This window comes from Canis lupus, chromosome 33 (assembly GCF_011100685.1).
Source record: "Canis lupus familiaris isolate Mischka breed German Shepherd chromosome 33, alternate assembly UU_Cfam_GSD_1.0, whole genome shotgun sequence".
NCBI classification, from domain to species: Eukaryota; Metazoa; Chordata; class Mammalia; order Carnivora; family Canidae; genus Canis; species Canis lupus.
The window spans coordinates 3,634,314-3,648,777 of record NC_049254.1 but is presented as its reverse complement, the minus strand read 5'-3'; positions in this window follow the sequence as shown (position 1 = coordinate 3,648,777).

Here is a 14,464-nt window from a genome sequence, read left to right as displayed (position 1 = left end):
GAATTTTAGTTTATGAAATGTCTCTGTATCCCCAGATATAGTAAGAACTATCTTAATCTGGTTTGTGTTTTCATTAGGATGCATTTTTCCATTGATTGTCAATTTCCTGGACATTGCTCACAATTGCACTGATCTTTCAATTTTGTTAGTTTACAATAACTATAACCAAGTGTTTCTTATAGTATAAATGTAATCTAAACCATATTTTATTCTAAATGAGGTAAATATATATGTGTGTGTGTGTGTGAGTGTTTATGTATGTGTAGAAATGAATATATAGGTGCAAATAGAATTCCTTCTCAAAGACTTGCAGATTTTAAAATATTTAAATTCCCAGAAAGAGTGTATGGCACTGCTTTTAATTTTTCTTATGGACTTTTGGATTAAAACAGTGATGGAAAGTAATTGATTTTCAAATGAATATAGGTATTTATTCATTCTAATTATTTTTCTCCTTTTCCCTTCATATAAGTGTCACCTTTGTCAGAGCATATATTCCTTGATTAGTGCTCTTGTATTTCATTCACAATGTCAAAAATTAAAAATGTAAGGATTTCAAGATAATAGTGCTTTTTATTATTTATGTACATGGTATTATGGGTTATGGATATTTGTGACCTGTTAATTGAATTACTAAATTATAAAACCCTAAATATAAAAACACTTAAAGATACTGAGACTAAATGTATGTCTGTTGGATGCACAATGTATACGCAGATGCACATACTAGTTCTCTCTTTTCCATGTAATCTAATCAGAAGTTAGTTTCCATATGGTATTAAACAAGGCTATTTATAAATGAATCTGAGTTTAAATTTCAAGTTATATATCACAACACTCATTCAATGCTTGTGGGTAATAAACGTATTCCTCCAATAAATATTCATTAAGTATTGATAATGGCATTGTGGTATTGCTATGTAGGACACAAAGTCAGGAAATAAACTCTTCATGACAATATGGAGATTTTATTCTGGTAAGGAAGATGACGTTTTACAAAATTTAATTAGTATAAAGTAGATAGTATAAGAGCACAAGTGGGTTGGATGATCAAAGTTATAAGAGAGCAATATCAGCCAAGGGACCAGAAAACCTTTATAAGCAGCATTTCCATTGGTTTTTGAAGAATAATTAAGATTAGAAATGTAGAGAAAAAGCACACATTAGAACAGTTCAGTACACAAAAAATAACTAGAATGAAAAGGACAGAAAGGTAAGACAGCCTGGAGTATATTCTGGGGAAAATGAACTATTTATTTAGTTTGTTAGTACATGAGGCTCTGATTGATAAAATTCACAGAAAATTGAGAAACTTGGATTTTATTCTCTATACCATATCGAATGCATTTAAGTGAAAGTAATGTTTTAATTCATATTTAATGAGTATTAATATAAAAACAATGTACAGCATACAGAGTAGATTGATTTTAAAAATTGAATAAAATATGTTTTTATTTGTCATTGTCATCTTCGGTATAGTGGATTATAAATTACTCCATGAAAAAGCACTTTATTTTTTTCTCTCACTCTCTCATTAAAAAATTAAAAAATCAGTTGTGCTTACTACAATAAGCTGAAAACCTTATGGTTCAATAAATATGATGTGTTAATGACCAGACTGGTTGATACTAAACATCGTCTTGATTTAAGTTTTATAATTTCTCTATACAATCAATGCATGTTATGACAACTCAGAATTCTTTTTCAAGCAGTCGGTATGGCGGGCCACCAGTATGTTTTTACGGAATTCTGTAAGCCAGATGACATTCCATATAGATAGAAACTAGCAGTGTGTGCATTGGCCAGTCAGGGTAGATGCTTCCAGTAGGCCATCCCAGTTTCTAGTGGCTGATTCTCAGCATTTACACTAAGTTGCAATTTGACTATGATTATACTTCGTCCACATCGTATAAATAACTACAAAGTTGAAGGTATGAGTTTAATTTTTCAGTAGATACCTATTTTGTTTATAAGTATACTGTTTGAATATTTTTCATGATCCAGGTGAAAAACATAATAGATATGTATTAGATTTTATCTCCTGCCTGAAACATTTACTCATTAAAACTTCTTTTTTCTTTTTAATCAAAACGTGCAAGTTTAATTTTCTTTTTAAAAAGTAGTCATTCATTGAATTTATATCGTTACGTCCTCATAAAATAACAGCATTTCAGTTGACAATAAAAAGCAAATTAGTTTGTCTAATGAATTTGATTCCCACCGCGGCAGCAATTTTCTAACATCTGCATCTATACATTTTCATAAAATTTCTCTAATTTTTTAAATTTCTCTAATTAAAATATTTATAATAATATTTATAATAATAAAGCAAAGGATTATCATTGATCTTTAAAGAGTTGGAAAGAAACAGAGGTTGTAAGATAACTACTGTACTTTACTTGGCTTTTGTAAATTTTCTTTTCATTTTTTTATTAGTTTTAAAGATTTTATTTTATTTTATTTTATTTTTTTAGTTTTAAAGATTTTATTTACCTGCTTTTGTGAAAGAGAGAGCACGAGCAGCGGGGAGGGGTAGAAGGAGAAGCAGATTCTCCTCTGAGCAGGGAGCCCAATGAGGGTCCTGATTCCAGGACACTGGGACCATGACCTGAGCTGAAGCCAGCCAAGCGCCCTGTAAATTTTCTTTTAGATATGTATTTTGTATTTTTACTTTTAGTGAACATTTTAAAAGAACACTCTAAGTTGCCTTCATCAATTTTTTTGTTTGTTTGGAAGAAAATAACTGTTGAAACTTAAGGCATTATTTGACCCTGTTATTTCATAATTGGAAGCCAGTTGGTCTAAATCTCACATCTATCAGGATTGCACTTAGGAATGAATGAACAATTCCAGTTAATTTGTGTGTTTGTTCTGTGTGTTTTGAAAGACAGAGAATGTTTCCCTGACAAGGAAAAGTTTGTTATACCGGATTTATTTTTCCCTCTACTGGGCTCTTGCAAATGAAGTCTATGTCATGGGATTTCCCTTTAAGGAAAGACTTGTTGCTCCAGCAATCAAGCCCCTTCAGCATTTGACTTGAGTGTAGAAAGCCGTCCTCCCAGGTCCTCCTCAGAACAGCCCATGTCCAATAACAGACCAAAGCAGCAGCTATAATCTCTGGTCACTGAGTCCCAAATTAGCTGTTTTAAATACCAATATTTACTCCCAGGCTCTCAATGGTTTTGACCCGTGAGTGCTTCATGGGCACGTATCACAATTTGATTCTGCTCCCAAATTCTACTTCTCTATCCCTTCCAAATTTGTTGTCCCCTAAAAGTACCCTGTACACCAAATGCCAGCTCCAAAAAACCCAGCCCAGAACAAGGAGCATCTTCAGCACACAGAGAACCAGACGAAACACGGTCAGTGGTGTTTTTCTGTCTCGTACACTGAAAGAAAAGGGGTTAGTTAGCCCGCCCACGATGCCACATACTTTTTGTAATAAAAGAAAATGTTAAAAATGAAAGATATCCAGACAGTTCTCATGTGTGAAGGTATGAACACGGCTATGTCAGCCATGAAAGCTGGTAGCTTCTCTCCTGTCTATCCTTTGGGGCAGATTTCTAAGGTCGTTTGGTTCCCCTGAAGTGTACCCCCGCAGACCCATTTGTCAGCAGCTCTTTCGAAGCATTTCCCACTGGGTCAGGTGAATCGACTCGTCTCTGTGCAGAGACAATTATCAATTACCAGTTTAAATGTACTCATTTACTTAAAACCCACTCAAATGAGAGAGACTGAGCACCATGTGACAGGCACCGGGCTAGGCCCTGGATATACCACAGGCAACGTGATGGAATACACCCTTCAACTGAAGTGACTCACAGTCTCATGCAGAGGAAAAGTAGGAGAGCAAATAAGGTAATTGTTGTAAAAGAAAGAGTTGCAGGATCCAGTGGAGCCACAAAGGAGGGAGCAATGTATTGTCACCTTTCATGTGTTTATTGGTCTGTCCCAGCTACTCTTACTCCTTCAACTATGCTACTTCTCATTTGCTCTGGGTGGGTCACATGCATCAGCTGTTTCACTGTAATCCTGTATAAAGTAAACATCCATGAATGATATTCTGTGAAGGCTTCCTTTTGAAAAAAAATTTGATCTTTATAGGACAAAGTAGGGACAAACCCATTTTGAATATTTGAGAAAATTTTAAAAATAACTTTCTGGTTTTCATCTCGATTTCGGTTAGAAGATTGGCTGGGAAGTGGAGTTTCACAGCCATGGTTTTGCACCGCTGCATCTTTCACCAGATTGTGGGGGAGAAGAAAATCCAGGCCATTGAGCTAAATTGTTGAGGATATTAATGGATAACCCTCATGGTTTCAGAGAAAAAGGAGCCGGAGAATGTGAAAGGAAGGCTTCAAACTCTGCTGGCTTCTGGGAAGAGGGATTTTCTCTAAACACTCAGGAATTTTGCCTGAACTATTTTTTCTCTTTTCTGTAGAGATGGAATGAATTACCCTAATGGTCAATGTGAGGAAAGACCCACGCCAGTTTATTTCTTCTTTCTTTCTTTTTTTCTTTCTTTTCTTTTTTTTTTTTTTTTTTTTTTCAGACATGGCTGCCCTCAGGAAGCTTTTATACATTCAACTGGTATTGACTTAATACTTACAATATGCCAAATTCTATACTTCATATTGGGTATACCACAGTGAGTAAATCCTACAAAAATCCTACTCTGCGTAGAACTTACTCCCTAGTAGAGTTAGCAAGACAGGAATGAAATAAATAAATAAGTATGAACTACTTGAAATGGCAATGAGTGCAATGGAGAAACATAAAGCAGGAAGGGGGGAAGATTCACATACATGGGAAGGGTTGGTAGCTATTTTAAATGTGGTGGTTTGGGAAGTTCTTATTGAGAAAGTGGTATGTGAGCCAAAAGTGTAAGGGGAGGGAGGAAATGATATGTATAGCTATGGGAAGAATATTCTAGGTGTGGAAAGAACAGTCACAAAGGCCTTGGAATGGAATCCTAGCCAGGAAATTCAAGGAAGAACAAGTTGATCTGTGAATCATTCTATTGCTTTTTTTGACGCTATTAAATTTTAAGAAGCTGACTCACGCACAGTCAACAGGAAGGGAAGGAACAGCTGCAATGATCCCTATTTGCCATTAGAACAGAACAGGTTCAGCATATTCTGTGATTCACTAGTAGGAATCCTATGTTTCTTCCTATTTAAGACATGTTTTGATAAGGTAAAATTAGTGAAAGTATGCAGTTTTTGTCTTCCTCTGACTTATTTCACTTAGCCTAGTGCCTTCGAGGCTTGTCTATCTTATTGCAAATGGCAAGATTTCATTCTTTTTTATGGCTAATTAATAGCCCATTATATGCATATACCACATTTTCTTTAATCACTCCTCTGTCAAGGGGCGCTTAGGTTGTCTCCACATCTTGGCTATTGTAAATAATACTGCCATGAATGCGAGGGTGCATGTATCTTTTCAAGTTAGTGTTTTCATTTAACTCAGGTAAACGCCCAGATGTGAAATTGCTGGATGATATGGTGGTTCCATCTTTATTATTTTGCAGACACTCCATACTATTTTCCATAGTGGCCATAGTTTTTTTTTTTTTTTTTTTAATAAAGATTTATGCTTTTTCAAAGGTAAAATTTAGGAAATCATTTTTTAAAGGGCTAAGACAGCATGAAAATATTTGTTATAAGAATGGACAGTTATAGTTTTGAAACATTGTTAACTAAAATTTCCATAAGAAAGCACAGAATCTGGAGACAAGCAAAGGTTCACAAAATGAGAACATTTGTCCACAAAAGGCTCAGTCCAGTATCTCTTGTGGGAGATCTGACTCTGGATTCAGAATAGTTATGGCAGCACCAATTTACCTTCTCACCAACAGTGCATAAGAATTCTCTTTTCGGGATCCCTGGGTGGCGCAGTGGTTTAGCGCCTGCCTTTGGCCCAGGGCGCGATCCTGGAGACCCGGGATCGAATCCCACGTCGGGCTCCCGGTGCATGGAGCCTGCTTCTCCCTCTGCCTATGTCTCTGCCTCTCTCTCTCTCTCTCTCCCTCCGTGTGACTATCATAAGAAAAAAAAAAAAAAAAAGAATTCTCTTTTCTCCACATCCTTATCAACACTTGTTATTTCTGGTCTTTTTGACAATAGCCATTCTAAGAGGTGTAAGGTGATAACTCACTGTGGGTTTGATTTGCATTTCCATTATGCTCAGTTTTGGTGAGCATCTTTTCAGGTGTCTGTTGGCATCTGGATGTCTTATTTATTTATTTATTTATTTATTTATTTATTTATTTATTTATTTATTTATTTATTTATTTATTTTTCATGAGAGACACACACAAAGAGAGAGAGGCAGAGACACAGGCAGAGGGAGAAGCAGGCCCCATCCAAGGAGCCTGACCTGGGACTCGATCTTGAGTCTCCAGGATCAGGCCCTGGGCTGAAGGGGGCGCTAAACTGCTGAGCTAGCCGGGCTGCCTTTTTTTTTTTTTTTTTTTTTTAATATTTTAGTTGTCTTCTTTGGGAAAATGTCTATCCAGATCTTCTGTCCACTTTTTAATTGAATTGGTTTTGTTTTACTATTGAGGTGTATAAGTAGTTTTTATAATATTTTATTTATTCATGAGAGACAGAGAGAGAGAGGCAGAGACATGGGCAGAGGAAGAGCCAAAGGCAGATGTTCAACCACTAAGACACCCAGGAGCCTGAGATGTATAAGTTCTTTAAATACTCTGGACATTAACCCCCTCTCAGATATATCACTTGCAGATATCTTCTCTCATTCGAAGGTTGTTTTTTTTGTTTTGTTGATGGTTTCCTTTGCTGTTCAGAAGTTTTTTAGTTTACTATATGGTCACTGTTTATTTTTGCTTTTGTTACTGCTTTTGGTATCAGAACCAAAATATCATCACCAGAAAGTAGTGTAATATTTTGATTTGGAGGGGTAATATTTTGGTTTTCTATCCGCTATTAGATACTAATCGGATTTGAACAGATGCAGCACAGGGCTTTATTTTGTTGATTCACATAAATCCTAATATTTTTTAACATCCAGTAATTTAGGCAAATAAATGTAATATCATTTAAAAATTGGCTCTACCTATTAGGTTAATGTTCACATGCTGATGGTCCTCTTGACTGACATCTGGGGACTTATGTCTTTCCTGCCTCAGCTCATAATAGTGACATGGGACCATTTTAAGCAACCAGGGTGTGTTAATTTGTGCCAATCAGGGCTTTGATCATGCATCCATCTACCTGTTAGGTTAATGTTCACCTGCTGATGGTCCAGTCTAAGCTGCAAAACAGGGTGTCAGTGCTGCTTTGTTTTAGGCATCCCGACTCCACGTTTTCTTATTGAGGACCCAGGCCTGACTACCCAACTGTTCAACTAACTCCTAACAGCATTTCCAGGTTCACAAGCTTATCTCTATCATAAGTATCTCATATTCTTTTATCTTTTAAGTACAGTAAACTTTGAGGTAATTCAACCAGACATTTAAGACTTTGGTCTCTAATTGTACTTTTGCGGGTAAATCTCAGGGTCACAGTGACCAATGGAGAAAGCAGGCATCCTGTTCTAATTAAAGGGCAAGAAAGATGAGCCTACACCAGTTTCCAGGCTCAGAAAGCATGCACCATGAATTCTTGCTCACAGGCTGGTAGGACAACTTCTACAATATCGTAGTGCCTCTAACACTAATTTCTTTTTAACTTGGTTAAATAAGGCCACTTTAGACAGATTATAGATATTCCTTATTTGTAAAAGTTGACCTTGAGTCTACACCAGTCTACTCTGTTTAAAATTGCTGTATGTTTACCTAGTCAAGTGTCAACCCACTATATACTTCAACAATAGAGAGAATGCCTTTTTCTAGGTAAGTGAACACTAGAAGTGTTACTTCTTCACTTCACACTCTCATTAACTGGCTGCCTTTGGTGTTGTGCTCTCTGTGAATTAAAATTGGCAGATTTAGGTCTGAATTAAATTCACTCTGCCTTCTTTGCATATTTTTTATCACAGACTTATTCACAGCTGTTCATCTTTTTCCTCCATTAAGTATGTTAGCACACTGCCACCTCACATTCAGGTTTCGCAATAATAGAAAATAATTTTCATCTGAATGATATGCCTTTACACTTTCATTTAATTACCCCATTTAAAAAGTAGCACAAACTAATGTAAAACTTTATCAACCTTCATCATCCTAAACAAATACTATGCATGGCATTCATAAAACAATGTCACAAACTTTACCATTAATTGTTTAGCTTTCACAATATCCTAAGAAATATAGTTTATTAAAGAAAGTAAGTGGCCTGTCAATGGTCATTGAATGATTAATAGTCAAAACTTGGATTGATCCCATATTTTCTAAGTCATACCATTTATTAAAATAGTATTTAATTTCTTTAAAAGTAAATGATAACACATCAGAATATGAAAGATAAGCATTTTGTATAATTTTATAGCCAAAAAATTCCTGTGATATCAATAGCTCAAAAAAAAAAAATCATGTTACAGTTGAGGAATATAACATCTCAATAGTTTAAGGCTACCCCTGCCTCAAATAGTGTTCTAAATCCTGGTAACAAGTCCCTACCATCACCAGGCAACTTAGCCTATGCTAAAACAACAATATATTTATACAGGATCCTGTTTGTAACCATAAGAACACCTGAAACTGTATAATGACACATACAAACTGGACATTTTGGGCAAGCCAGAATGTATGTTCACCCTACCACTAACCTGAACTTTCCTGAGTCTTAAGCTGTGGTTTTTCAGATAAAGCTATTTTTATCTATTATTCCTTTGCTTACTGGAGTAACACTCTATACCCTCTCCAACTGAACTGACCTTCAACTTAAAACACAGCATCCTGCCAACTTTCAAAGGTTCATGTTCTTTCCCTTCTCTTATTTTTCTAGCATAATTGTTGTCAGATGTTTTGGTCTCAAGATCCCTTTACACTCTTAAAAATTACTGAAAACCCCCAAAGAGATTTAGTTGATGGGAGTTCTGTCTATTGGTATTTACCATATTGAAGATTTAAAAACTAGGATATAAAAGTATTTACTTATTAAAAATGATCATAAACGTTTTATATGGAAACACTCTTGTTTAAAAACATGTACTTTCCAAACAAAAAACAAATAAATGAGAAGAGCGATATCATTTTGCACTTTATTTCTTAAAGACATGGCTTAACAGAAAATAGATGCTCAATCTCTTGCATTCACTCTATTATGATATATTAATTCGTTGAAAGATAAGGAAAGAATCTAGCATCACACAGATATGTAGTTGGGAAAGGAAATACATTTGAATAGTCTTTTCAGATAGTTGTAGACATTTCTGCCACTACACAAAAACAAAAACATAATGGTAGTTTCTCTCTCTCTCTCTCTCTTTTTTTTTTTTTAATTCTATGTATTTATTCAGGAGAGACACAGAGAGAGAGAGGCAGACACACAGGCAGAGGAAAAAGCAGGCTCCTTGCAGGGAGCCTGAAGTGGGGCTCGATCCCAGGACTGCAAGATCACAACCACTGAGCTACTCAGGGGCCCCAATAAATGGTAGTTTCCTGCAGGTTAGTTGTGTTGATCAATCTGAAACTACATGAATAAAATTTTCATAGTTTGTTACATTAAAAGATATTTAATGTCTTTCTCTATAATTTTGGGTAAATGGTCCATTTGAACTCTGAGTAGATAATTTACCCTAAGCATTATTTTGGATTTTTTGATATTATATCATGAAACATATAGTACGAGAAGATCTATGCAATTTGCTAAATATTATGCAACGGCCATTGCATAATAGTAGATTAAAAGCTGGTGCCATGGACAAATCAAGTGGGGGATAGTTAAGTGTCCTAGCAGTCATTGTATTCTTTAATGCAATTTGCTAAATATTATGCAATGGCCATTGCCTATTTAGCAAATTGCATAGATCTTCTCGTACTATATATTTCATGATATAATATCAAAAAATGATCCTTTAAAAAGTCAAGCAACCTCATAAAAAGTCTATAAGTATTGGATAAGTATTGGATGCTAATACAGGCTAATAGTGGTGGATGCAAGTTTCCAAGGTCAAAATTTCACTTGAAAGCTCAAAGTTTATTATCACTGACAAGTGCTGCCATTTTTTAAGCAACAGATTTATTTTGTTCATTTTCAAAAAAAAAAAAAAAAAGAAATCTGCCAAATAGAAAGCCTGGAAAGGCATTATTATCACTCATTCTTTCAAGTAAAAAATGATACTTCATGGAAACAAAACAAAAAAGTTCATCCGAGAACACGGATCATAAAACAAATATTTTTTATTCTCGGCAATCATAGTTTTAATACAATAACTCAAGGGATATTAAAAATAGGTGTGCTTAGGTTGAGATTTAATAAAATAATAATTTTACTGCTTCCCAAAACATATTTTATTTTAAGTAAAAGTTTTAAAGTAATTTTAAATAATTTTTTTTAACTGAACATGTGGCATTAAAGAATACAATGACTGCTAGGACACTTAATTATCCCCCACTTGATTTGTCCATGGCACCAGCTTTTAATCTACTATTGTTTATGCCTCATCAAGGCAAATGGCAACAAAATAAAAAGGGCACATATGTTTCTTTGAAGGTAGTGTGATGAGACACCTGGACTAGACTCACCATTTTGCATTAAAAGATTTCTTAGGTTCCATGCTCTACTTACATAACCAGAAACTCTGAGCTTGCTAAAAATTCATATTCCTTACTGGATGTGCCTATAATTAGTGTCTTATGCTTATAACTCTGGCTGGCTTGTAGGAAGATGATCTTTATTCTGGCGTCCTGCTATTTTGGAAGGCAGTGAGGAGTATCATGAAGGAGGAAACAAGAGGGCAGGAAAGGTAGGAGCTCTTATTACAACTGTCTCCTTCTTCATCCCAGTATCCTTAGAATTTAGACTTTAAGAAGCTTAAGGGTAGCAGGTTTAAAGTGTTCAGACATATCTTTTCACTGCTCAAGAAACTAAGTGTAGTTCTTGGTGCTGAGCATGTCCTGTTGTGTCAGATATCACTGACAAAGTTGTTGCTTCCCTGCTTTCTCTCTCTCTCTCTCTCTCTCTCTCTTTCTCTTTCTCCCCTTCCTGATCTCCAATTGTTATCAGAATGCAAGGTTTCTGGGTACTATACAAGAGAGATGTCCCTAGATACTATTCAGTTTTCCCTAAATATTCTGGAATACCTTAAACTATTTCTACTAAAAAGATCCCAAAGTGAGGGATGCCTGGGTGGCTCAGTGGTTGAGCGTCTGCCTTTGGCTTGGGGAGTGATCCCTGGGTCCTGGGATTGAGTCTTCTCCCGTGGGGAGCCTTCTTCTACCCTCTGCCTATGTCTCTGCCTGTTTCTCCTGAATAAATAAATAAAATCTTAAAAAAAAAAAGAATATCCCAAAGTGACTAGGTTTCTGGTTTACTAAAATCTACTCTCACCAGACTTTCCATCTTTAACATTCTTGGTTAATGTCCACAGGAAGACTCATTTTATGTCTCTACCCTTGATTATCCCCATATTATTTTTACTTGACACACAAAAAAACTGTCATTGCCTTTTATACAGAGATCTTCCTTTCAGTGAGGCCATTTTCCAACTCTTTTGTCATTATGCTCTCTGCTGCCACCATATTAGTCTATGGTGTGGTGTATGGTTAGGGTTTTTGTTTGTTTGTTTGAGTTTTTGAGTTTTTATTTTTTCCTTTGGTCTCCTGGCTTTTTCCTAACCCTTTCCTTTCTCCTACACTGGCCAGCTTGGGCCTTCTCTCCAAGTCATCGCCATAGAAAGGGGTGTGTGCCCAGGCCCTCTGTCTGCCTGTAGCATGCATTCAAGGACAGAGCTCAGGTCTGCAGACTGGGTTGGCGCCTCCTCTGCCTCAGGAGCGTGGGAGCTGGGAAAGGGGTTTTTAAGAAATAAAGGAAAAAGATAATAAAGTCTTTGGCAGTTTCCACCTCTCAGATCCTCGAAGGTTAATAAGGTTTTGAACATCTAGAGTCATTAGGAATGACTCCTTGCCAGCCATGGCAGAGACAGGCCTGCTGAGAGCAGGGGCCCTCCCAGTCTCTGGGCTGCCACCACCCCAGGAGGGCCTTGACTTACAGAGGCCCAGGCCAGAGGCTGCAGAAATCTGAGGCAGCCATCATCAAGAAGCCCCTCTCAGGGGCCAGAACTCCTTTGCCAGCGTCGATTCAAGTTGGGACTGCATAACGAAAGCAGTTGCAGTTTTATTTTTTTTATAGCTTTTTTTCCAAAAATGATTTGTAGTTGTGTGTGAAGCACCTTGCCCTGATGGGTGTGCTCTACAGTAAAAACCAAATCTAACATAAAAAGCCCCTGTGTCCTCAACCTCTTTGCTAACTAGAATTTCTGCCTTCTTACATAATGCTTACATTACCATTCTTCTTTGACTGCTTCATGGCCTCTTCTTATCTTTCTCAAGTCAGACTCATTTACACCCAGGGTTTTAAAAATAGCCCATGAGCTAATGCTGAGCCCAAACATGGTTCTTGATTTCTAGGACCATATACCCAACCACAATATCCAATGCTCAGATAATCATTACCCTCGGAAACTTGCTGTACATCACCATGATTAGACTGGGTTAGATGTCATTTATGTATTCATTTGCTCATTCAGCACAGATACACTAAGTACTTACTTTCAGCTATGTCTTATGCTAAGAGATAAGGAAATAAGACCCATTGCACTCATAGGTTTATTGCAGTGTTGATAATGATTTCTATGTAAAGAACTAATTTCAACATAGTGTTACAGAACTATGAAAGATCAAAGATGGGTATGGAGAGAACTCTAAGTTCATGACACATAGAACATTTAATTACATCTGAACAGATCAAAAGAGTTTTATGGAGAAGAATGGATCTTGAGCCGTATCATAAAAGATTAACAGGTTGTAGCCAGATGGATGGAGGTGGGGGGAATGTGGAATCACAGAAAGTGTTTAAACTGCCATTGTCATATCATGAGTAAGATTCCATCCTTGTACTTATTAAGATGTATTTACTCACTCTTCCCTCCTTTGACAGAGACTGAACTTTTGTTTTTTATTTTTTTTAAAGATTTATTTATTCATTTATGATAGACATAGAGAGAGAGAGAGAGAGAATGAGAGAGAGGCAGAGACACAGGAGGAGGGAGAAGCAGGCTCCATGCAGGGAGCCCGACGCCGGACTCGATCCCGGGTCTCCAGGATCGCGCCCTGGGCCAAAGTCAGGCACTAAACCGCTGAGCCACCCAGGGATCCCCTGAACTTTTGTTTTTTAATCCCCATGTGTGGCACAAAATCTGACATAGATTAGGCATCACATAAATGTTTGTAATGAACTAGTGACTTCTGGCAGTTTCTGAAAGCTTTTAATAGAAGAGCCAGCACCAAAATCTAAGCCTCATTACCTCAGTTGGTTTTTTTAAAAAAAAAGTTATATTGTACTTTCTACATTTGCTAGGCTACTGATAAAAAATATGTGACATTAGTGTTAACCGTCTTCTTATTTGGCCTTTAAATGGAGGTTTACAAACTTCTACCAGTAGATGAGTGCCAGAGATTTTGCCCTAGTGGAATTTAATATATTCTTTGCTACACCTTCGAATTAATTATTTATGAAATTGTCATGAGAAAGATGGAAGTTACACTCCAAAAGAGAATTTTTATCATTGATGGGAGCCTCTTCTCCCTTAACGAAAATCTGTAATATAAAGCATTACATGTAATATTTTCCAATCACATTTTTAGATGCATTTACAAACATTTATGAGTATAATGCTCTTCAGCTTTTTGAATCAGTTTCTTTGTTCCATGCCTGCTCTCATAAATGGTTTTCATTTATTCTCTGTCATGTACCTTTGGCTTGTGGTGATATTTATAATGAGTCAATCAGCAAAGGTGACTGACTGAATTGATTTATGCCAGATGGACTTATCCCCTTCACATATAAATGGCATGAACTCCATAAATCTAAGTTCTAAAGGTGTTACCCAGCTTTAATGAAAGCAGAGACATTCACCCAAGAGGAGTGAGCAATGACTTTCCCCTCTGTTCCTTTAACCTGTAAAGAGCAAGAAGAGTTCTAATATGTAGCCGACACAATTTTCTGTTATTTCCTGGTCGCCATCTGTTTTATATGGCTTACATGTTTTAAACTTTTGAATTTATAAATATTTCTCAGAATTATTAATATTACAGACTCTCATAAATTAATTAGTAGATATGAATAATATGACTAACAGTCATTGCATAGCTGCTTTATACCATGTATTGAGGTAAGGGATTTGAAATTTCTTTTATTCTTCAAAAGAACCTTTTATAGCAAGTAGTAAAATAGCCAATATCATTTAGCATTTGAAAAAACAAAAGCATTAGGGAAGTCAAGTTAGTTACTCAGTCATACCATAGGTAAGGACTGGAGCAAGGATTTCAAACTTT